At 36.1% G+C, this 25,486-nt stretch overlaps 1 long non-coding RNA gene across 1 annotated transcript; it reads left to right on the top strand.

The window, feature by feature from the left end:
* The first annotated feature begins 8,252 nt into the window (after positions 1-8,252).
* LOC109275449 (uncharacterized) lies at positions 8,253-16,425 on the top strand. Its single transcript, XR_008421763.1, has 3 exons — positions 8,253-8,337; positions 12,679-12,824; positions 15,884-16,425. It is a non-coding gene; the product is annotated as an uncharacterized LOC109275449 (long non-coding RNA).
* The last annotated feature ends 9,061 nt before the right edge of the window (positions 16,426-25,486 follow it).

Raw genomic sequence — 25,486 nt, 5'->3', positions numbered from 1 at the left:
AAAGTATAAATAGTAAAGGACCCGGAGGTATCAGTTACATCCCAAAGAGTAGAATGGTGCCAAAACAAATAAAAATTTCCCCACGACAAGTAATTTTATCCCTGTGTTTTAAAATTAAATCACTTTGCTAAACTTGAACGCATGTAGTCTTTGGACTCAAATCCATTACTTTTCTCGTTTCACACTTTCACCTTTGTGTTTTCTGAATGGACATAGATCTCTTAAAAACCTGCAAAGAATATGTTGCTCATTCGGGGAATATATTTTTAAATGCTCTCATTTTAGGGGCAGCAGAAAATTTTGTCAAAAGTCAGAAACTCAGTTGTTCTTCAATCATTCTTTGTTCCAAACGGCACAAAAAACTTTGCAGTAAATTTTATAGTTTGTTTTTTAGTGAACTTAATTCATGCAGAAAACTACTGAAAAAATATCAAAAGATCTTATTCGAACAATAGAACACTGCTTTTGTTAGATTTTGCAGCATAGGAGTGGCAGAAGAGCTAATTGTTGAATAATTTTTATGTGGAAAAGCAAATGAGAGGCATCATACAGCAAATATATATTTTTTTTAATTCTTAATTATATGATACAAATTATGTTGAGTCAGTCACTGTGATTTTATAAAGGCAAGTCTACTTTTTAAATAGGACTGAAAAAACCCAAGGGTCATAAGTCTATTGTATTGAATATTTTTTGCAATACTAGCCAGTAATTATTATAACATCCTTTAAAAAAAAGCACATGTCAATTTTGTTGCCAGAAGTATTTTAGAAAAAATTCAAATAAACTCTAAAAAGTTTAGACAAAACAAGTGTTCTTTCTTTTCTGTGATACCTGTTTCACCATCTATAAATGTATATACATATATGATGCAGAAAATACTATAAAACTTTAGTATAATTCTAATTATCAATAATATCAAAAGTGTCTGACAAGAGAAGCAGATTGTTATTAACTTGCACAGCATCAAAATATTGGCCACAGTTCAGACAAACCAATTTATCATCATCTTTTCAGTATCTTTCTGTAACCAATTTATTGTATTAAAAACTACCATGTTATCCCTTCCCTTATTGTCCCTTATTTTACTTTTCTTTTCCTTCCTTTCCAGCAAAAGAAAGCCACTGTTCTGTTTATTATCCCTTCCCTTATTGTCCCTTATTTTACTTTTCTTTTCCTTCCTTTCCAGCAAAAGAAAGCCACTGTTCTGTTTATTATCCCTTCCCTTATTGTCCCTTATTTTACTTTTCTTTTCTTTCCTTTCCAGCAAAAGAGAGCCACTGTTTATTTTGTGATTTTGTCTATTATATTGGTCTTTCACTATATCTGGTTCCGTCAGCACCACGAGAGTTTACATGAAGTTGTACTGCTTTTGTAGCAAAGATTTTTGATAGCCCTAGAGAGACATCTTCAAAATGGATTTTTTTAACTGTATTTATTTATTTTTAGAGAGAGAAAGAGAGCATGTGAGCTCAAGCAGGGGAGGGGCAGAGAGAGAGGGAGAGAGAGAATCCCAAGCAGGCTCCGCACTGTTAGTGTAGAGCCCAATGTGGGGCTCAGTCCCATCAACCATGAGATCATGACCTGAGCTGAAATCAAGAGTCTGATGCTTAGCTAACCAAGCCATCCAGGTGCCCTAAGACTGCTTTTTAAACTTTAAACATTATACATATTTTTCTTATTGTGAAGGTTCTATTAGTATACACTACGTCTTCCAGTTGTCCTATAATATGCCATTTTCAGTCTATATTTGTACATCAGGCAATCCACAGATACTCACATTTTGTTTTTGTTTTGTTGGTTTACAGTTGAAATAACCATGTACAGGGTTAGCTGAGCTTATTTATTTTCTTAGTATGTCCTGTGTAGCTCACAAAACTAAATTAATATTAATGATGATGAGATACTACCAGACCAAGTTGTGTATAAGAATTAGTGGTAAAATCTCAGAAAAAAAAACCCTTCTTTTTCATGTTGCTTATGCAGAAAACGCTTAATTTTTCATTCCAGCCTTTGCTAAACCTCAATGATTTCATAATAGCTCCCATTCCCCAAGGAAAATAAATTATAGCATTCCAGAAGGATTTCTTTCATATGCATGAGTATTATCTAGTTTACACAAAGAAAAAGAGAGAAAAGATGAATTTGAAGAGGTAAAAGGTAAATGTAAATATAGGAAAAAGGAGAAGAAAACATATCATATGGGAAAAATCATCACACAACAATGCAAAGATGGAAATGGCTCAACTCTAAGCCACTTTGTCATTTCAATCCGTGCTATATTTGAATTGTACACTTTTATACCATGAACCTACAAATGCCCTAAATCTTGTGTCTAAGTTAGGATTATGCTTTTCACATCAGAGGCACAAACTTTCACAGCACCCTCTGGGAGGTACCAGTGTATTGTGACTCTGAAAAACAATGACTACACAGGTTGTTGGTCATTAATTTGACCAGCTTATTTGGTGATATTTTTAAATAGTTTTTTTAAATTTTTTTAATGTTTATTTTTGAGAGAGAGAGAGAGTATGAGTGGGGAGGGGCAGAGAGAGAGAGGGAGACACACAATCTGAAGCAGGCTCCAAGCTCCCAGCTATCAACACAGAGCCTCATGTGGGGCTCAAATCCATGGACCCTGAGATCACGACCTGAGCCAAAGTCAGCAGCTTAACCAACTGAGTCATCCAGGCGCCCCTTAAACAGTTTTGATTATAATTAAATATCTCTAGTAAGGTGATTTTGCTACTTACCAACTGCCTGATCTTTCTACATAGGCTTAGAAGAAAGAGGAAACTACTCTCTGATAAGCATTCTGAAACCTTGTCAGCCAGAGGGTTCAGCCTGAGGCAAGGTATCTCAAAACATTTATTGTTAAAAATAAAGATTTTGTGTTTCCTGCATATCACTAAATTTGGCAAAAGATTAAATGGTTGATGATCTGTTTTAACATATTTTATTCTTTGAATTACGTTGTACTTTCCTATGCTTTATTAAATTGCAAAGAAAAGTTGCGAAGTGTAAATATTGACTTTTTACCTAAAATTACAACAAAAAAAATCCTGATTTTCAAATAATCGATACCATATTTTTTTAATATTGGAAAGGTAGGAAAATGAATACTTGAATGTAGCTATTATATATAACTTTTGGTACCCTTTTCCTCTTGGGCTCTAGGCCAACTAAACCTGTTTGAGTGATAGCATAGTGTAGAAAAATCAATCCAAAAAATCAGCTGCTACATTGTCTATAATAATGAGCCAAAATACACAGAAAGGTAGCTTTTATGCTTCAGTCCCAAATTCCATTCCATACATGAGTAATGCCCGTAATTTAAACAGGTCATGCAACATAGATATGCAACTATTAGATTTATTCACACTGTTTGCAACTTGAACAATAAGAGATACTACGTGTGTGGTCCAGAAACTCAAGTGCATGTAGGCCTAATTTAACCCCTTTATTCTAAACATAAATTCTTTTCCCACGGATAACAACTAGTGTCTGAAGATGAGCCAGGTTGTACCCGCCTGCGGGGAAGGGGTTACTGGTGCCCAGGAGATGCTGATCTCAGTCCACAAAGATGTTGTGCAGAGCCTGGGGAGGCCGTGAGTCTGCGGTAATTGTCCACCGTGTCCATTTACCCCAATGTGCATATAAATATTATTTTCTATATATGCCATGACATTAAAAAAGAAAGCCTCAAAGTCATTTTCTCTTAAACAGACTTTCTTTTAAAGGAAACTAACCAGGCACATCTTTCACAGGAGTAATATTCACTTAATTTGCATGTAATCTTTTTCATTATAATTCCCATAAGATGTGGGGAGGAGAAGAGTTTGTTCACCAAGAAGCCATGGTTGCACTGTTTAGTGTTATGGAAACCTTAATTCTTCTTTATACCAGAGCTGTGCTCTTGAGTCCCCCTTCCTTCTGCATTCTACAGAATGTAAAATGTAATGCAATTGTTTCTTTTCCTATTTTCCTTGCTTCTACACAAAGGCCACATTGATATGCACATTCTTTTAAATTAACTAACCTAACCAACTTTTATCTACTCACTAAAGTTGATGTCTTTCTCTTTTCCGATACAATACATTATTTTCTTGCTGACACTGCTCACTCAATACTATACTATTTGTTTTTATCCATAGATCAATAGAGATGGCTTTTTTCTTCTTATCTCTGGCTAATGCAAGAGGCTTTTAAATAATAGAACGACACTTTGGAATTTTTTGTCCTGATATTTAGAGGAAAATAAATGCTGTAATTTGTTGGGTGCTTGTAATATTACAGGTATTTTTGGAATTATCTGTTTTAGCTGTGAAAATTGGCCACTTTTTGCTATTTAAAAAAAAACTCATATCAGCAACAATAAAGTCCAGCTAATAGACAAAAGTACAAGCCTGGCTTTATTTCAATTTGAATTTCTCTACCCAAATAGCTCTTATTGCATATAGCCCTAAGTATAGTTTTCATAAAAATGAAAATGGGCCTGCATTGATTGATTGTTTATAGTCACGTTACCTACCTGTAAGCTTTATGTAAGCTTCCATACTAAAAGCCTTGAAATTTTTCTTGGCCAGCCATAAATACTTGGAATATCCCTTTTTCTCTTTGAAAAATGAGAACCACCCAGAAAAGTTTCTATCGGAATCATTACTCAAACATCATTTTTGGCAGAAAACACTGAACTTTGTTTAATACTAGTGGAATACTTCCAAACATTGGCTGAACATGACAAAGAGAGCAAAAGATTTGTTCAGTGTGATCAAAAAACACTTCACAGATTGTGAAATGTCCCCAGAAATTTCAAATCTCCAGACTGGCCACATTCAGGTGAAGGTAGGAAGAAAACTAATGATATGTGCTGCTTGCATACCTGCTGAGGTGTTAATAGTTCACAGTTAAACCGTAATAGAATGACTGAGGTCAGAAAACAGAGCATACCTACAAAGTGTTATATTCTCAATATAAATACCTCTATAGCATATATTTTTCAAAGCAGTGTGATTCTGTAGTGCTACAAGAGGTGTTATATTTTACCCAAGGGAATTACCGTGAAGAAAAATGTATATTGCTAAATACTCTCCATATATAAGTTTTGAATTCTTCAGGATCTGTATTACTCTGACCATGAATCTTGGTCTTTGATTAACAGTTCCAGATTATTATAGAAAAGTAAAAGGAGGCCACAGGTAAAAATGTTCACATGAAGGTGAATATACAGCTTATAAACTCTGGTTCCTCAGTAGGCCATATGGAATCAGAAGTAAATCATAAAGAACAATGACATGTTGGGTCTTGAGAATTACCAGTAGATACAGAAATTTCTACCAAGGAGGTTGTGAGTGTACAGAATCATATTTGTTTTTATTGATTTATTGTTTGTGTTTTTATGCTTCTGCCTTTAATTTATGTTTGGCAATGAACCTACTCTGTGCAATGAACTAAGGTCCAGACTAGGATAATTTTGACCCAGTCCTGCCCTTTAGGGAAGCTAACCCTGGTGGGAAGGATAGTGATACGCGTTAAGGAAAAAAGCCAGAAAGACGTGATTACCTTTGCTGAGGGTCAAATGATATTTGCAGACTATCAGAGCTTTAGGAGTTCAGAGATGTCAGCAAAAGCCATTGTAGTTGGGGAAGTCTTCTAGGAAATGACAAGACTTGACTGGATCTTTAAAGAATGGGGGAAAAAGTCTGAAACAGAGGAGGTGGAGGGAGTATTGCAGGAGGTGGGCAACTTTCCAGGAACAACAGAGAGCAAGAGATTTGTGGTGAATAACTGAGTTTGGCTTGAGCAACTGATTTCCAATGGCAAACATGTGGTGAGAAGATGTGACAGGCAGGCTGGAGCCAGAAGGGAAAGTGTGGGCCTTCCCCCAGGCACTTGTTAGAAGAACCCTTTCCTTGCTGTCTTTCTCTTCCGCACTGCAGGCCAAGGGAGAAGGTAGCAACAGGCAGGGCTGTGTGAGAATGTATTATTGTTAGTGTTGTTTTGTTTTTTTAAATTCCTTTGGTGTGGCTTAAGGTCTGTGGAGGAGGTTTATCTGTAATTTTTTTTTCTTTTTTTTTTAATTATATTGTTTTAATTTTTGCATAAGGCCTTTTTTTTCCAAGAAAATCTTCCCCCAACTACATGAAATATGCCATACACACATCCTCTAGCATAGACCCAGAAAAAATTGAAGTCCTATCCAATTTTTTATTGTCCTTCTGTGTGTAGGAAAACAGTTCTTAAGCCTTCTTCAAAAGCGGGGATGGCTCTGTCCATTCCTGAGAAACTAAAGTGTTTCCATGGTAACCAGCCTCTCAACCTCCCAGGACCCTCTCAGTGGCTCCAGAGGTCTCAGAGGCACCACTCCGTGTGGGCATGCATTTTCTAACAACAACAAATCGCTTTGGTCTGTGGCCATTAGGATTAAATTGCTACAAAGTTTATTGATAAATGCACTGAGATTGACTAGGACTTCCAACTTCAGAACCACTGATTATTTGCCAAACATCCTGTAGACCCTTTGGCTATACAGAATATAGTCTGAAAACATCATCACAGCATTCTCAAGTTTGTCCTGGAGGCAATGTAAAATCAGATGATATGACACTTTGTTACCAGTTGCTAGTGTATGTTAGAAAGGGTGAACTTTGGGATGCCTTAGTTTAAAGGATCAAACAAGTTGAATTTACTGAGCCATAGGAGTAGAGGTGACACAGGAAACTCAGAAGAAAGTTAAAGAGCAGAAGAATGAGGAGAGGGTAGTGTCACAGAGAACAAGAAGTGGAGAGATTTTAAGAAGGAAATGACTAATGACACAAGAAAAAAAGATAAGTCTCACACACAAAAAAATCTATTGCATTCAACAATAAGGACATTATAGGTAACTTTTTTCCAAAACAGTATTAATGAAGTCTTAGGGGACCAAAGACAATTAACTGGGGGAGAAATGAATGTGATGGGGGTGGGGGGAAAGACCCAATAGTCTTTCAAGGGACTTGGTAGTGAAAAAAAAAGGTTATTTTATGGTAACTAGTTAACAGAATTTTCTTTTGTTCTATTTTTCAGGGTGGGATAGTCTTGAGTATGTTTAAAAGCTGAAAATAAGAGCAAGTAGAGTGAGAGAGACTGAATTCGAGAGTTAAAAGGGGGTAACTGATAAAATAATGTATTTGAAGAAATAGGAAGAAAGGTGGAGGATTTGTCATTGAACAGAAACAGGGTATCCAGTGGTGCTTGGGTAGCTCAGTTGGTTAAGTGTCCAACTCTTGATTTCTGTTCAGATCATGATCTCATGGTCTTGAGATTGAGCCCTAAGTGGGGTTCTGCACTGGGAAAGTGCACCCTACTTAAGATTCTTTCTCTCTCTCTCTCTCTCTCTCTCTCTCTCTCTCTCTCTGCCCCTCCTCTGCTCTCTCTCAAAAAAAAAAGAAAAAAGAAAAACAAACAGGGTATCCAAAAAGGTATCTACCTTCCTCCAAAAGTTGAGGTAAAATGATAAAAGTACTTTCAAGAATAAAGAAGGTAGGCCAAAGGAAAGCAGAGAAGTATACTGAAAGGGGAATTAGAGGTTGACACTTGTTTTTAGTTTATTTTAATATTAAAAATGATAATATATGCTTTGTTCTAATCATTTTCCAGGTGAGAATGTGTTTGGTGTATCAGTAGAATCGTGCTTATTGGTCATGCTCATTGTACAAAATGCTTGATATTATTTTTCCTGATGCAGTAGATTAAACCTTCTGCTTAGGAGTGAGGAAAATCTTTCATCTAAATGAAACAAGACATAGTTCCTTACATTACTGGATTAATCTGAGTCCTGCAAGATGGTAGGGATCTCAATTATATAGGCAGTGTAGTCCATTTAAGTCCATGACTTAAAACCTTACTTTGTTTAAGGTAGAAACCATTGAATGAGCTATAGAATTGCACCTTATATCTTCAAATTGTCCCTCTGTATGTGATAAAGAACAGCCTATATAGGGTTAAGAATGGAAGGTGAGAAAACAAATCTACTGTGATAATTCAGCGATGTGGTTGGACTAGACTAGGAGTATAATAGTTCAAGAGATGTAAGAAGTGATTCAATTAAATGCATAAAGTTAAGATAGATGAGGGGCACTGGGTGGCTCAGTTGGTTAACAGTGTGACCCCTAGTTTCAGCTCAGGTTATGGTCTCATGGTTCGTTAGATTGAGTCCCATGTCATGCTCTGTGATGTCAGCACAGAACCTGCTTAGTATTCTCTCTCTCCTTCTCTCTCTGCCCCTCCCCTAGTCATTCTCTCTTTCTTTCTCTCTCTCTCCCTCTCAAAATTAATAAATAAACTTAAAAAACAAAAGTAAGATAGATTATATATTGATGTAAGTGGGATGTGGAAAAACAGAGGCATTAAAGTTGACTCAGATTTTTTCCTCCAGTTATTAGAAATCATTCACAAAAGGGTTTGGGGAATATGGAATTTGGTTTGGGACACAGTGAATTTAAAGTCTTTAATAGGCATCTAAATGGAGATGTCAAACAGCAACTATGAACCTGAGTTTATCAGGAAAACCTAGTTTGAATATATAAATGTGGGGCTAGTGATCAGGTTGTTATTTAGGATTATGCAGTTGGATGAGATAACCAAGGAAGTGAGTAGAGATGAAGGAAAAACGGAGTCTGAGATGATGTTTCATGTCGTGATAATGTTTAGAAACTAAGAAGAATAAGAGAAACCAGCAAAGGGAGAGTAGGAAAAATTTAACACTGAGGAAGCAAGTACAACCTAAATATACACGTATCATAGAAGTCAAGGGAAGAAAAAAAAAATCAGGTCTGAGTGAATGAGCAAAAGGGGCAAATGTTACAGCTAATAGATTAAAAAGAAGATTGTGGATTTCCTATTGTTTTTGGCAGTCTGGAGGTCATTAGTGATATTGAAGATAGCAATTAATGTTAATGTGAATTAGCCAGGATAAAAGTATGATTGGATTGGGTACAAGAGAAACGAAGAGACAAACTGAGAATGATAGGAATCTGGAAGGGAGTATGAAGTCAAATTTTTAAAAATGTTTATTTTTTGATATAAGAAATAATAACATGTTTTTGACTTATAGCTATGTTCTTAGGTAATAAGAAAGACTTCGTGTTACAAGAGAGAAGGGAAAAGCGGGAAATCATTCATGGGATTTCAGTCAGTGCAAAAGTACAGGGTTTGGCCTTGGGATAGGATTTTGAATAGTTTATCCAGGCAATAGGAGGGAACTCATAGGATATATGTATATGTGTATATGTATATATGGAGCCAGGCCAGCTGGTAGATACAGTGGTGATAATTGGGGAGTTTATAAACTTTCTCTTCCCAGAGAAATGTGCATAACATTAATCACCAGAAGATGAGAATTACAGAGGAGGTATGGGATGCTCCCAGGAAAAGCAAGATCTACTATTTTATATAACATATGAGTATAGATACTATTTCATATAATATATTTTTCATAATATAATAGTGTATATATATGAATATATATTATTTCATATAATATATATTTTTTCAAACTCAACAAGATCTCTAGTCCACTGGTTCTGTCATTTTCTCATCATCCATTAGCCCCTTCCATTCTTTACTTCCATTCTTACCCCATAGCATGATGTTCAAATCATTTACTGGAAAGTACTCTCAACTCTCCAGGCCCCTTATGCTTTGCTCACATGTGCCTGGTAGGAAATACACATTGGTTCAACACGAGGGTCTCTTTTATTTTTTATTGTACTCATGCTTCTGAATGCTATAAGAGAACATCATTGGGTAATTTTACACAGCTTTATTTTAAGTATATGGACATAAACTCAATTGGTAATTTGATACTTACTAGATACACAACTATTTTTTACCTAGAAAATTTGCTTGTTCATCTTCTGACTGTAATTTTTCCTCTTCTTAATTTATTCACATCTCCCTCTTTCTTCTTCCTTCCAAAATAATGATTTCACTTCACACTTCACTAAGAAAATTGAAGTCATCGAAGGGGACTCAGCATCTTTCCATCACCAAATTTATAAACCAACCTGTAAATGCAAACATATTTTCTTCATTTTTACTAAAAGGGTGAAAGTGTCTCACTTCCTCAAAGCCCAATTCTTCCACATGTGTAATCAATCCTATTCTTTCTTATTTCTGTAAAGACATATCCCATCTATCTGCTAGATCATAACTATTCATTCCCATCACACACGGCCTTCTTTTTGTAAAATAAAACTTTCAATACTTCTTGCATTTAAACTTGGCACACAATGTATCAAACCAAAATTTAATATGCTAGGTACTGTTAAAAGTTTCAAAGTTGTGTGACACTTGCAATATTATCTCAATGATTCCAAACTTATCATTATGTCTACGCATAGTTCCAACTTAAATTATCAATATCATGCATTCATTTAATTCTTTTTTATTTTCTTACTTGTACTGCAACTGCATTTACTAATCAAGGAAAGTTTCACTCACATAACCCATGAAATTAAGAGTAGCTATTCTGGTTGTAGAAGCTTGGTTCTTGTCCAGAAACTGGTTGTGTCCCTAAGGTGATTGAAACTCAACCTGACATTAGTTGGATTGTATCCCTTCTTATTTTAAGTTTTGCCAATCATTTCAATGGCACCTTCCAGATTCTGCCTATTAGCAACAACTTCCTATGTCAGTAAAACCTAAATTTCAGTTTTGAAACTCAGGATCTCTGAAGTCAGCAGAATTTAATTAAAATTTTTTTTCCTCTCTCAGTGTAGAGCCATCCTTTGTATTCTTAAAATTTTTTTTTCTGTACCTTGGTTGACTCTCCTGAACAAATGTGAATTAGTGTATCTAGGAAGGAATAACAAAATCTTTAGTTTTTTATACTTTTACCTCCTGTTCCAAAGTGTTACCTATCTGAATCCCTATCATAATAGTATTACAAATACGCTCCAGTCGATCTTCTTTTATCCATGCCTTCTAATAATTTCAAATATGCCTCATTTCTTCATTTCTCTTCCTTTCATAAACTCTTGGTAGTACGCTTAAATAACTAGTATCTGCTTCCTCTCCTAATTTAAGGAATAACAAAATCCCTACTTCATACTTAGAGGACAACTATATTGTAAGGATAAGTTTTATTATACTTCTGGTCCTTCTCACTCAATCTGCTACATAAGATGAATGATCTGTGTGAATTGTGATGTCGGGGAAAAGAATGAAACTTGCATGGATACTTACTGAATTAGGGTATGAGTTAAGTTTCTGTAAAAAAACAACAACAACAACAACAACAAAACAAAGAAATAAAAAAGGATGCAAAGTTTCATTGGATCTGCCAGAAGTTTATTTCTCTGTCATTTTTGGGCCCAGAGGTTGAGAGAAGTTTTAAGGCTATTAGGCATGCTGGATGAGCAGGCAGTTATTATCTTCAACACCTGACTTCTATCTCTTGATTTAAAGTGGCTGTTCTAATTGTCACCATTTCTCAACAAGCATAAGCAAGGAAAGAGGAAATGAAATAGAGGGCAATAAGCTTTCTTTTTCAAAATGTACTTGGGTGTTGCATAGATCTCTTTTCTTCTCAATTTAATTGAGGCTGTGACCACTTAGTGACAAGGGAAACTGAGAAATGTGCTTTATATTTGTGCTGTCATGGTTCAGAATCAAAGGCAGAAGAAGGTCGTTAACAAATGGATGAATGGATGCTAAGGAGTGATGAGCAGTTTCTTCTTCTCTGGCCACTCAAGTATTATTGCATATCATTTCTCTCACACATCTTTCCAAAAAGGTAACATGAGGTTCTATTCTGTGCAAAGTCCACCATCTCTGGGTGATATGCATGCTCTCCATAGAGTCAGGATGTTACTATTCAAAGTCCAGTGGCATATGTATTAATAGATGAATTAATCTCTATCACTCCATCACTCTCTAGTCCTACCATATACACACATACATGTACATGTGCACGCACACACACACACATACACACAAACACACACACAACACACACACACATCCCTAATACACAGTGTAATGTGAATAGCGTATTGACAATAAAAGCACTCTTTTGGCCATCTGGAATTGGGAAGAACATATAGCAAATGGTCATTAGTATATAATAATGATGAATTCCAGCCAGCCAGAAATCATAAAGACTTCCTCAGCTAGTGGTGGAAAAACTTCCTTAGTTAGACCTTGGTTCTTGTCTGATTTGTTCATTGTCCTTCTTGACTTTTGGTTTGCCTTCTAGAAGATTTTCATGTTCATTGTGTACTCATTTGTTTTTATTCATTAACACTTTTATTTATTTACATTGTTAAGTCCATTCTTCCTTTCTCAGATTAACTGAGGTTACATGAGGCTATATAATAGAAAAAAAAAAAAAGTCTTGACTGGGAAAGAAACACCATATATCTAGCTGAGAAATCTTGGTGAGATGGATTATAAAATAGATATGGAAAACAATTTTATCTCCTTTGAGTAAAGTTATATAGAAAAAAAACTAGCATTTCTAATATTGTTAGGTACCCAGACACTAAACTTACAGTCGATTCAAATTGCAAGCCACAGGACAGAAAAACAAAACAAAACACAAAAACCCCAAAAAAACTCCTTTGGGAGAAATGTGTTCCATTCCATCTCTGCTCCCAATCTGGCTAATTCTACCCTGTCTGCATTTATCTCATTCAGGATCTTGCTAAAAGCAACAAGGTGAAGTCATACAAAGTGCAGCGCACTTACTCTTTCAGAACCACATAAAGCATTGGAAAGATTGCGGTCTGCCTTCCATACTACTGAAGCTGATAGACCAAATATTTCGTCATGATGTAATAAGTGTTGCTAGCTTTCAAAACTAAGGTTTTTATGTGCTTGAGGCTCATAGCTCACCGAAGAAGCCAGTGCTTCATTTGAGATTTTTGTTATGACAGCATGACATTACTAAGTTCTAAATTATATATTAATTATAGTGTAACATAAGTTACTGTAACAGTATACATAGTTTCCATCTTTGACGTGCTATTTGTTTCCATTTCTCAGAACCCAGATTCAGAGAAAATGAAAATGGATGATAAAATATTTTCTTTTTAAAGATGTGACCTGGAATTTGTTCTATTACTTTATCTGTCACTTAATCTGCACCATAGCAAGAGCAAGAAAGGCTGGGCAATTTGGTTTCTAGCTAGGAATCCATTTGCCTTGATAAAATTGAGTGGCAAGGAGGTACAGTCCTGAAGTTATGAAGGGAAATGCAATAGTGAGAGACAATGAATAGTCTCTGCCACATATACCTGGATGGTGAAGGCATGCTTCTAATGTTCATTCTCTCTCTGTAGAAAATCTGGGATTGAGGCCCAGCATCTTTTAAAAACTCCTGAAAGCCAATTTCTGTATATACTGACCTGAAGGCTTTGAAGTGCCTGAGGCAGCCATTTTTTTTTCCCCTTGCCCATGGATGGATAAATGGAGTCTGTTCTGCAGACCCAATCTTCCCTGTGGACATATCCCAAGCTTTGTAAGAAAAGAGAAATACAAGAAATACAAGGAACCATACATTGGCCATAAGTACAGTTGTAATGTCCAGTTCAACTTTACTAGTTATAGATTTGTTGCTATGATCTCAATATCTCTTACTCCTGTGTGTATTTGTAATTTTATTCTGAATTTGGTAGGGAAGAGAAGGGTGTAATTTATCAGTCTCTCAAACTTCAAAATCTTGTATCCATTTTCTTAAGTAGCTTTCTGACCTGGCCATGGCTTCTCTGCTCTACTGAAATTTTTCGTGTCTAGCTCACCAATGGTCTTCATGTTGCCTCAATTCATGGACATCTTTCAGGCTTCATCTTTAGTCAACTTTAGTAGTTCTTGACAGAGCTAGCTGTTTGTCTTTTTAAAAATATTTTATTTTATTTTATTTTATTTTATTTTATTTTGTTTTGTTTTATTTTATTTTATTTTATTTTATATTTTATTTTATATTTTGTTTTATTCTATTTTATGTTATTTTATTTTATTTTTATTTTATTTTAATTTAATTTTATTTTATTCTGAGAGAGAGCAAGCATGAGCAGAGGAGAAAGAGAATCTTAAGCAGGCTCTACAGTCAGTGTGGAGCCTGACATAGGGATTGATCCCCAACCCTGGGATCATGACCAAAGCTGAAATCAAGACTAGGTCACTCAACTGACTAAGCCATTCAGGTGCCCTCTAGCTCTTTGTCTTTTGACAATTCTAATTGTTTGCATGATTTCATACTTCCCTGATACTCCTGTTATTTCACTAAGCTTATTCTTTCTCTTTTTTAACTCCTCATTTATTTAAACTCTAAATATTATAGTCTATTATAGCCCCTGGGGACTTGGTCCTAAGATTTGTTTTTATGTTCCTTCTATAAGTTGTAGTATTGTTCAATATTCATTCTTCCTTCTCCTTTACTAACTCCCAATGGATGATTATAACTTTTCATCTATTGGCCAAGTGACTTACGTGGCTAACTTTATGTGAGCCTATCTGTCATGTGCCATAGCTGAGCAGGAGCTGAAATAAAATGACATACTTTGACTTAGGTTCTCTTGATTTTCCCCTGTGCTATGAGAAAGGTCATGTCCTAGCTTGCTGCTGTTCCTTCACTATGGCATATAGAATTAAAGGACAAATATAGAAGATACAAATCTGCCCCACAGATAATAGTGGAGGCACAGCCATCCCACACAATCCATATAAATGGAGTGAGAAGTAAACTTATGCTAATGTTGGGCACTGAGATTTTGGGGTGGTTTGTTATACAACATAGACTATCAGAAGCTGACTAATACAAAAATGTGCACCTATGTTCCTTAGGTAAAAGCTAACTCATTTGCACTGAGGAAAAAATAATAAAACTATCAACTGTGATAATTGGGAAAGCAAGACAGTGTGTCTAATGAAACTGTGGTTTTGGGGCGCCTGGGTGGCTCAGTTGGTTAAGCGTCCGACTTCGGCTCAGGTCATGATCTCGCAGTCTGTGAGTTCAAGCCCCGCGTCGGGCTCTGTGCTGACCGCTCAGAGCCTGGAGCCTGTTTCAGATTCTGTGTCTCCCTCTCTCTCTGACCCTCCCCCGTTCATGCTGTCTCTCTCTCTCAAAAATAAATAAACGTTAAAAAAAAAATCAAAAAAAAAAACTTCAAAAAAAAAAAAAAAGAAGAAACTGTGGTTTTGACATATAAGGTTTGGAAAATAAATGTTAATGTGAGGATTAGGTTGCATTGGATAAAATGCTACAATGCATTGGGTAAAAGCAAGAGATGAGCTCAGAAAAAAAAAAAAATCAAACAAATCAAAACACCCTGCTTCTTTTCAATAAAGGATAAAAAGGAAATTAGATTTTGAATATCTGACACTTATAGGGCTAGGAAATATAATGGGTTATCTTTTCTAAACAGTAAACATAAACCTAAGAAATGTTTTGATACCCAGAGCCTCATTAAAATGCATCCTTAGGTCAAAGACCAAATCATGGGCATAGCCAGTAAGGCACATTCCCATGAAAAATCATAAGCATGGTTTAATCCTTTATTAAACTCTCTGAATAGATTATTTCGTGTAATTTCTTTGTTATTATACGGTATCTGATAAATCTTTTTAGTTGAATAAAATAGTTCAGGATAAAGCTAAGAGTATGAGCCAATGAAAGGCAGATATACTGAAAATACCTACAATTAACCTAAACAGAAAAAAAGTCTCAAAAATAATTGTTTGGTTATTAGAATATTGAGCATCAACTAGGTTAAAAAAAATCCAACCTATTTTTAAGAGATTTGTGCTTTTGGAATCACTGCTAGACTGTATTAAAAGAGTTTGTGGCTATTCAATATGTAGAGTGAACTTTTGGTTTCCCCTTTCTATTGGAAAGAAAAAGACAGAAGATTCTCGTGACATGTTGCCAAGGAGGCTAATCAAAAGAAAACTCTTCCTGGAAGGCAAGGCTTAGACCCGTGGAGAACAATGAATCCAGAATCCCTCCCAGTGGACAGAACCAGAGACTAATCAAGGAACATGATCTACTACCAACAAGAGGGATCTGAAGTGTTCACCTAGCTGGATTTCAGATATCTATGGACCAGAGATTGATTGTGGCCTGTCTCTCATTATTCTCTTTTCAAACACTAGTGCTTTTTTTGGTGGATATTCCACCATTCTATGATGGATGTGTGAGTCTGAGGAGTGCCATCATTTAAAGTAGAGATTATTACAAAATGATGGATTTACAGTCTGATGCCATGATTGGATAAGATATTTAGGATGTCATTCTTGGGGTGTATTTTTGTGCACAAGGAAGGGAAATAAATGCTTGTGACTAAGAGGTCAGAGTGTGTTAATAGATTACTATTCACAAATATTTACCCTTCCTCCCTTCCTCTCCTCACCCCTGCCATTGGAGAAGTATATTTCCTCATTCCACTTTTGTTTTCAACTTGTCATGAGACTTATTTGGTCAAATGAGTATGAGTAGCCATGCTATCTGGCAGACTGAAGCGTTAAATGTGATTTCATGGAATAGCTTGCCTCTTGAATGTGCCTCTCCCGCAAGAAAGGCATGACTGGTATAGTGGTTGTTCCTTCAATCTGGGTGCCAGAATGAGAAGACACGTGGAATAAAGACTCAGAGAACTCACAGTCTCTATATATGTAATGCGAGCAAGAAATGAACTTTCATTACAAGTTTCTGAGATTTTAGGGTTTTATGTTTCATAGCATAAGCACCGTGGCACTTCACTGCCAAGCACATTTCTTATGTTTGGAAAATTGCTCACTAGTTGACTTCCTCTAGTCCAAGGTAGAAGCCAGGTATTCACTTTCATACATTGCTTTGCAACAGAGGCACACATTGTAAACTAGCATGTGCCAAGCTAACTAAGTGCGTCTACAGCGAACTTTAATTCGAAAGAGATCATCATGAAGAAACAGGTGTTGCACAGAGTTCATGTTCAGTTTAGGATGGCAGTGCAGGCTTTTAGGGCCAGTGATGAGAGAGAATCAGGCACCCAGTGCCCAGGATCACTGATGCCAAAAGAGGTTTCTGATCCCAGAAGCAGAAGCAGTGACAGAAGTTCTTCACTGGCATAATCCTGCAGTGTAGTTTGGGCTTAGCACCTTTTTGTGTGGTGTGCTTTCTGTAGTGCTATTGCTTTAATTTGCTGGAGTGTGTTTTAAGTTGCTTTTTTTCTCTTTCCTTCTCTCTTGCCCTTGCCCTGTCCCTCCCTCCTTCCTCCCCACTTCCTTCCTTCCTTCCTTCCTTCCTTCCTTCCTTCCTTCCTTCCTTCCTTCCTTCCTTTTGCCTGATCTATGAATCATTTGCATTACTTCCTATGTCATGATTAAACTCTATACATGAGTTTTTCCAAGATCTGGATACACTGAATTTCCGACAGATTCTAAAAAACTGTATTTTTACAAACTCAAAGGTTTTGCCCATAATGTGCTATTTGTCAGGACATCTTCTCATAGCCCTTCTTGAGTCTTCTCTTCATAGTCTTACCTTTGAAATTCTAATGCAAATAAGTCTTCCGTAAGCTTCTACTCTAACCTATCTTCACCACCCAAATTTTAATTCTCAGAGTATCCTTTCTATTTATGTCTTCCATAAACCAAAAACTATAATTATTTTGTTTATTGGCTTATTCTCTCATTTCCTGACTAAAATACAACTTTCTTGACAACAGAGATCATTCCTATTTTGGGCACTGTTTTACCTCCAAGTCCTATCAAATGTGTATTTCATGCTGGGAACTTGATGTAGACTTTTGAATGAGTGAGTGAATAAATGGATGAGTGGGATTGAGAATTGTGATGAAGATTTGAAAGAGTTACTTCAAGGAGAGGCAGAGGAAAATGGACGAGGATTTCCGAGCAGTGCTTAAAGTCCAGCTCTGACTGGAGAATATTAATGTGTAAAACATCGGTATGTTTATGCTGTTTTCTTTTCTGTAGCATAGCTTGGCAACAAAGGTGTAAGAGCCAAAAAGGAGCCTTGGTCTTTATCCAGCATTAGAGCTTTCTTTGTAATGCAGATGAGGTAAAAGGAAGGGAATTGAGGGTATTTATGAGCAAGTAGTTTAGATAATTTACAAAACAATCTGGGCTGGGTAGAAAAATGAGTGTTGCAGGAGTCTGTTGGAGAAAATGGTGGAATCAAAAGAGATGAAGTCCAAATGTAGTACAATTAGGCAAGTCAAAATAGCAGAAGATTACAGTTATAATCAAAGTACTATGTATTATATTTTAAGTTTTCTGAGGCTGAAAAATGACAAGTGATGATAATTCCCAGAATGTAGCCATGTATATGAGGACTGAAATGAAATAGATGTAAAATTAACCAGAGATCAAAGAAGGAAGAAGATGGGTTTTGGATGACTCTATTTTTTAAGACTGAAATCTGCCAAGATAACTCTTGCTAATTTATTTTTTAAAACTTAACTTTTGTATATTGAATAATTTAATTCAATTTAGTTCAACCGAAATTTGTTAAGCATACAATCCAGACTATAGTTAGGCCTGTATTACCTCTATGTGAACTGCGGAAAAGTACCCCTTTTTTTAGGCAGAGAAGACCCTTAATCTGTGTACATAGTTTGGGAAATGGAGCATGGACTGTAGTTCCCAGTGTTTCCTTAGGCTACACAAATATACATTGTGGCCGCAAATAGACTCAATGAAGGAAACTGTTGGGCGAGGAAAGGAAAGTCAAGGAATGTGACTGAGTCCCTAACATGTACTAGCCATTGTGCTAAGTGTTTCAAATGTGTTATCTCTTTTGATTCTCACCACAACCACATATAGACAGAAGTTATTATCTCACTTTCAAGTAAGGTAATTGAGTTTCAAGGGGAAAAATAACCTGTCCAACTTGAAACACCTTTATTAAATGGTAACACTATAATAGCCCTTTCGGTTAGATTTTTTTCTGTTCAGCAAATGAATGCCAAAGTACATGACTAAAAATAATACATCTTAATTTTTTCTCATAATTCTCTGTTTTGTCCATGCAGTTATTCCAGTATAGATCAGTTTGGTTAGGAACAGACTGAATAATCTAGGCCTCACTCTCATAGTTAGAACAGACAGAGTGCCTGGGAAGGAAGACTTGGGACCTTACACCATATATTTTTTTCATCATTTAGGAAGCTTTTCCTAGCTTGTTCAGATAGTGGAGGGTTTTCAATATAAGTGGTGGCAAACTTCAAGTACTCAAATACCTTTTAAGACTCTACATTACATTCTCTAATGTCCCATTGAGTAAAACAAGTCATATGGCCCAACCCAAATGAAGAACGTTTCTCCACCTCTTGAAAGGAGAAGACACATAGTCACATTGTAAAGGATTATGCGTATAGGGAAGAGAGGGAATTGTAGGCATTTTGAAATCAATCAAAAAGTCTATTTTCAAACTCATGCTGTTTCTATCATATCACATCATTCATTGACTGTTTTATTTATTTCTTTATTTTAAAGTTTATTTATTTATTTTGAGAGCTAGAGCATGAGCAGGGGAAGGGAGGAGAGAGAGAATCCCAAATAGGCTCTGCACAGTTAGTGCAGAGCCCAACACAGGGCTCAGTCTCAAGAACTGTTCGATCACGACCTGAGCCGAAATTAAGAATTGGACACTCAACTGACGGAGCCACCCAGGCGCCCCACTGCCTGTTTTTAATTCTAAAGTGAGGACAGCATTGTCTAAGCCCTTGTGAAGCTGTGTAAATTAAGGAAAACATTTTTATTTAGAACCTACTACATTGTTAAAACCATCCTAGGAACTTGCCATTATGTCATAATCATATTAGGGATGAGTAATCTGGGGAATATTACCCCTCTTAGGCAGTCATTAAATAGTTTAAATAATGTTTTAAAAATTCAAATAAAGTCCATGTTCTTACACCATACACAAAAATAAACTCAAAATGGATGAAAGACCCAAACGTAAGACAGGAAGCCATCAAAATCCTTGAGGAGAAAGCAGGCAAAAACTTCTTTGACCTTGGCCACAGCAACTTCTTACTCAATACATTTTCAGAGGCAAGGGAAACAAAAGCAAAAATGAACTATTGGGACCTCATCAAAATAAAAAGGTTTTGCACAGCAAAGGAAACAATCAGCAAAACTAAAAGGCAACTGATGGAATGGGAGAAAATATTTGCAGATGACATATCAAATAAAGGGTTAATATCCAAAATCTACAGAGAACTTACCAAACTCACCACCCAAAAAACAAATAATCCAGTGAAGAAATGGGTAAAAGACATGAATGGACACTTCTCCAAAGAAGACATCCAGATGGCCAACAGACACATGAAAAAATGCTCAATATCACTCATCATCTGAGAAATACAAATCAAAACCACAATGAGATACCACCTTACACCTGTCAGAATGGCTAACATTAACAACTCATGCAACAACAGATGTTGTCAAGGATGCAGAGAAAGAGCATCTCTTTTGCACTGCTGGTGGGAATGTAAACTGGTGTAGCCACTCTGCAAAAGAGTATGGAGGTTCTTCAAAAAATTAAAAATAGAACTACCCTATGACCCAGCAATTGCACTACTAGGTATTTATCCAAGGGATACAGGTGTGCTGTTTCAAAGGGACACACACACCCCAATGTTCATAGCAGTGCTATCAACAATAGCCAAAGTACGGAAAGAACCCAAATGTCCATCAATGGATGAATGGATAAAGTATATATATATATATACGTATATATACGTATATATATATATATACACGTATATGTATATACGTATACGTATATATATACACATATATATATATATATATATATATATATATACACACATACACACACACACACACACACACACACACACAACGGAGTATTACTCAGCAATCAATCTTGCCATTCACAACTATGTGGATGGACCTAGAGGGTATTATGCTAAGCAAATACAGAGGGTTGCTGGAGGAGGAGGGGTTGTGAGCAGGGGGATGGATAAATGGGTAAGGGGCTTAAGGAATCTACTCCTGAAATCATTATTGCACCATGTGCTAACCAACTTGGATGTAAATTATAAAAAATAAATTATACAAAATAAAAAAAACAAAAAAGAAGTTCAAATAAAGTATCAAAGAATGAAGCTATATAAATGACTGTAGAGATGGCCACCATCATTTCTTTTTTTTCTTTTTGTTGTTGTTGTTACATAAGGTGATTTTATTAAAGGACAGGCACAGGACATGTGGGCAGGAAGAGCTGCCCCAGGACCATGAGGAGAAACTGATTTTATACTGGGAGTTGGGGGAGGTAAATTCAAGTGGAAGTTTCCAAAGGGATTTTCATTCCAACCACAAGATATTCTAAGAAAAAATATACACACATTCACATATAACACATAGTATTTGATACATAGCATTTCCTTAAACAGTTTAGATATATATGAATGGACAGGTATTATAATAATATCAAAAATTATTTCCGGATGGCATTGATAAATATGATAAATGCAAAGAGTTTAACTTAATTATCATTGTCATTAGGTTGTTTATACCAAGTCAATTATTGAGTTAGATGCCTTCCACAGATTTTCTCATTTAATCCTCATAATAACATGAAGTGGGCAATGTTATTACTCTCACTTTATGTTGGGGAGATCTCTGAGGAACAGGAAATTTAAATAACTTGTGCACATTTCCATAATTAGCTAAATGGTGCAGCTATGGTTTTAGTTCAGTAATCTTAATCTGGAGTTTGAACATTTAATTATCCTTCTTTAGTTCACACCAAATATTTTTATGATTAATTACTTAATAATTACATCAACCACATCGATATCTCGTAATCATTTAAGACAGCCCAAACTCTTTGCTGATGTGACATCATAAGCAAAAACAAAGATTACTAACTCAAAAAGATTACCTTTGCTCTTTTCACCCCATTCGTAGAGGAAACTTCAGAAATATATCATGGAGTATTCTTTACATTCTCTTAAATTCCATTCTGCTCTCCTTCTTTGGGGGGATGTTTAAAAGCTAATTGGTGCCTTTTATGGGATCTGAATGAGGTTCCATTAATAAGATGCATTTGTGTGAGTCCTGGAAGGTGACAGTGAAGCAGAAGCCTTCTTCCTGAGGTCCTTGGCTGTTTGAAACCAAGTTTGAAAGTGTGCAGATGTCTGACACAGGCATTCCTACATCCATTCCCCTGTGTCCAGACTGAAGCTTTGTTGTGACGGATGCTCATTCACATGTACAAACTCACCCACTGCAGCTTTGGTCGCCTATATGCCTCCCCACTGTGTCTGTGAGACAGGGGTATTGTCAGTGGGAGGCACAGCAACTTCCCGCTTCTTGACTGTTTTCAGCAGTTGTGTTATTAGTGCTTAGGGGCCTGTGGGTGGCTTAGTCGGTTGAGCATTGCCTTTGGCTCAAGTCATGATCTCACAGTTTGTGAGTTCAAGCCCCACATCGGGCTTGCTGCTGTAACCGCAGAGCCTGCTTCGGGTCCTCTATTCTCTTCTCTAGACACCTCCGCTGTTTGTGCTCTCTCTCTCTCTCTCAAAAATAAACACTAAAAAAAAAGTGACAACTTCTACAATAATAAAGTAACTACAGTAAATGTACATTGAAAGCAAAATTCCAAACTAGCTGTGTGGAGTGATCCCACGTGCAGGGAGAAAAATCCATAATATAAGCAAATATGTGAGGCTCCATTTTTTAGAATATGGAAACGTACAATCACTCAGAATGTTGCTATGATAATTTTTTTTTCTATTTGGTCATAGAGCATATTGTATACTATTTTATTTGTTTTTTTTTTCAGCTGTGTCTGAAACATAATTTGAAGTATTATACAGTTATTGTGTGCATGTTGCATCACATTATAGAGTATGATCTGCTCTGTAATATGTAGTTTACTTCTCTATTTTCATAATATTTGTATCTGATTAGAATGGATCAGCTAATATTGCCATCAGGGATCTGTGTACTGTGGCTATTTTATCAGATTGTTTGTAGAAGATTAGTGTTGGAGAGACTGTCCAATCTAATTTTACAGGTGATTAAACTGAGGCTGAGAGTTTAAGGGCCTTTGCTCAGTAAACATATTTATTTAGTGTCAAATTGGGAATTAGGAACTCTGACCAGAACAGTCGACTTCAGTATTCTTTATACTATCCCACACTGCTAAAAACAAGGAGAAAATAACATAGGGAATAACTTATATATTATACAATTATTTATATAATATATAGATTATATAATAAATTATATATATATATATATATATATATATATATATATGCATATATGTATATATACATATATATTTGAATCTCTGGAAGTAGAGACATCTAGGTGACACAGATACACCGAACCACTTAACAACAGCTGGGATAGAAATGGATACTGTGCAGTAAAGGTCAATATATGAAAATCACTCCTGAAATGCTCTGTGGAAACTGTGTTCTTGGACTTCATCTTTATTACTGGACACAGCATGTAACACCACTGACCTGGTTCCTTCTTGAAGTCCTTCCCTTTCTTGGCTTTTCAGACTTTCTTCTCTCTCTCCTTCTGTTTCTTTTTTTAAAGTTTGTTTATTTATTGAGATAGAGAAAGAGAGAGAACACAAGGGGGGGCACAGAGAAAGGGAGAGAGAGAGAGAATTCTAAGCATGCTGTCCCTGTGTGAAGCCTGAGTTGGGGGGGGGGGGGGCTCAAACCCACCAACCGTGAGATCATGACCTGAGCAGAAACCAAGAATTGGATGCTTAACTAACTGAGCCACTATGCATCCCTCCCATTCTATTTCTTGCCTGCTCTGTTTGAGTCCCCTGTGTGGACTCTCTTTCCTCTAATTACCCTTTAAAAAGTGTTGGTATCCTTCTCCACAAGTAGAGCACTGGTCCTCAAGTGGGGACAACATGGCAATGTCTCGACACTATTCATTGTCATGCCTTGGGATGCACTGCTAACATCTAGTGAGCAGAGACTGAGGACGCCGCTAAATATCCCACAATGGGCAGCCCCACAACAAGGGATTATCTAGCTTAAAATGTCAATAGTGACAAAGTTAGGACACCTTGAATTAGAAGAATGTGATATCTGTGTGCTCAGGACTGTTTTTGCCTATGCAAAGTAAGTAAGAAAGGCAAGCAACTTGTGTGTAAAGTGAACTTCAAATAGTTTTTTTTTTCTTTACTTTTAATTAACTGTAAATGCTTTAGCCTCTGTGGAGCACATTTAAGGACAGGAATTGCTTCTCAGTCATCTTCATATCCATAGAACTTGGGAAAATAAATACTGAAAAAGTTTTTTCAACTTTTAAAATAGCCTGAAGACGTGGAAGTTGGGGGAGGTAATTTCCCCAAAATGATTATTTTTCCATTAATTGTGTTCATCAAAATGGTACCTAATGAAAGAAACTAATATCAACTTCACGTTTTCCAGAATTTCAATAGAGGCCAGTAAATTCACAGAAAAATCAGACTAAATATTTCTCAAACAGACTTATTGCAGGAATCAACAAACCACATCACATCTCCCAGAAATATAAGCCCTGATTCTGTGTGTCCTTTTCCAGGATCATGAGGAGAAGCCAAGTAGAAAATGCCCTTAGTAATAAACTGCTTTCAAGCATACTTCAGCCTTGGGCTTTTACTCCATGGAGGAAGAGAAAAGAATATATTCTTGTGAACCTGGTGTTAGATGATGGATGCATAATGATTAAATTATGATTGACCTGAATTCAGTACTACTGTTTTTCAAGCTCTAGAGTAAGAGAACAGAGCTCTTTTAATTGGAATGGATTTTATTTCAATTTCATAATGCCTAACATAGAATGAGAGGGATGCCAGTGAGAAGAATTCCATTTCTCATTATCTCAGTGATTACCAGCTGCTAATGTTTGATTTTACCAAATTAGATACCTTATTAAATAGATAAGAAAAAACAAAGAAAAAGTAACATGATGAAGAAGTGTAGAATTACATACAATGCTTACTATTTTTGTAAAATGTGTTGATTTGAATGCTTGGAACATTCTAAAATCTAAAAGGCCTTATCTCAAGCTTAGCTAATTATTTTGACAGGGGTCTAAGTGATGTGTGCTTTTCCATGCAAATGAGTTTGTGGCAAACAAGATGACTGTCATCTATATAAACACTCCATAACTAATTCTTATCTCCACAGAGAGATTAAGTAGTGAAAGTTAGCAATTAGAACTTAGTGACAGTGTTTTCCTCTGCAATGGATTAGTGTGCAGAATTTTCATCAGGTAGAAGGGCTATAAACAGTTCCACCAATCATTTCCCTTTTGGAACCCCAGACCACCTTGTTTTCTATGTGTGTGTAACTATATATTTTTTTCCTTTAACATTTGCTCTTTTTGACACATTCTTCTCTTTAGATCTCCAGGTAAGATTTACAACTTGATCCTCTATTTCTTATGATTTTTTTTCTCCCTTCATTGTTTGCTGTTTGTTCTCCTATATCCTTAAATGATAGTGTTG

Source organism: Panthera pardus, unplaced genomic scaffold (assembly GCF_024362965.1).
Source record: "Panthera pardus isolate Hobbes unplaced genomic scaffold, ASM2436296v1 HiC_scaffold_13, whole genome shotgun sequence".
NCBI lineage: Eukaryota > Metazoa > Chordata > Mammalia > Carnivora > Felidae > Panthera > Panthera pardus.
The sequence above is the reverse complement of the archived record's forward strand: the minus strand, read 5'-3'. Positions and strand labels throughout refer to the sequence as shown.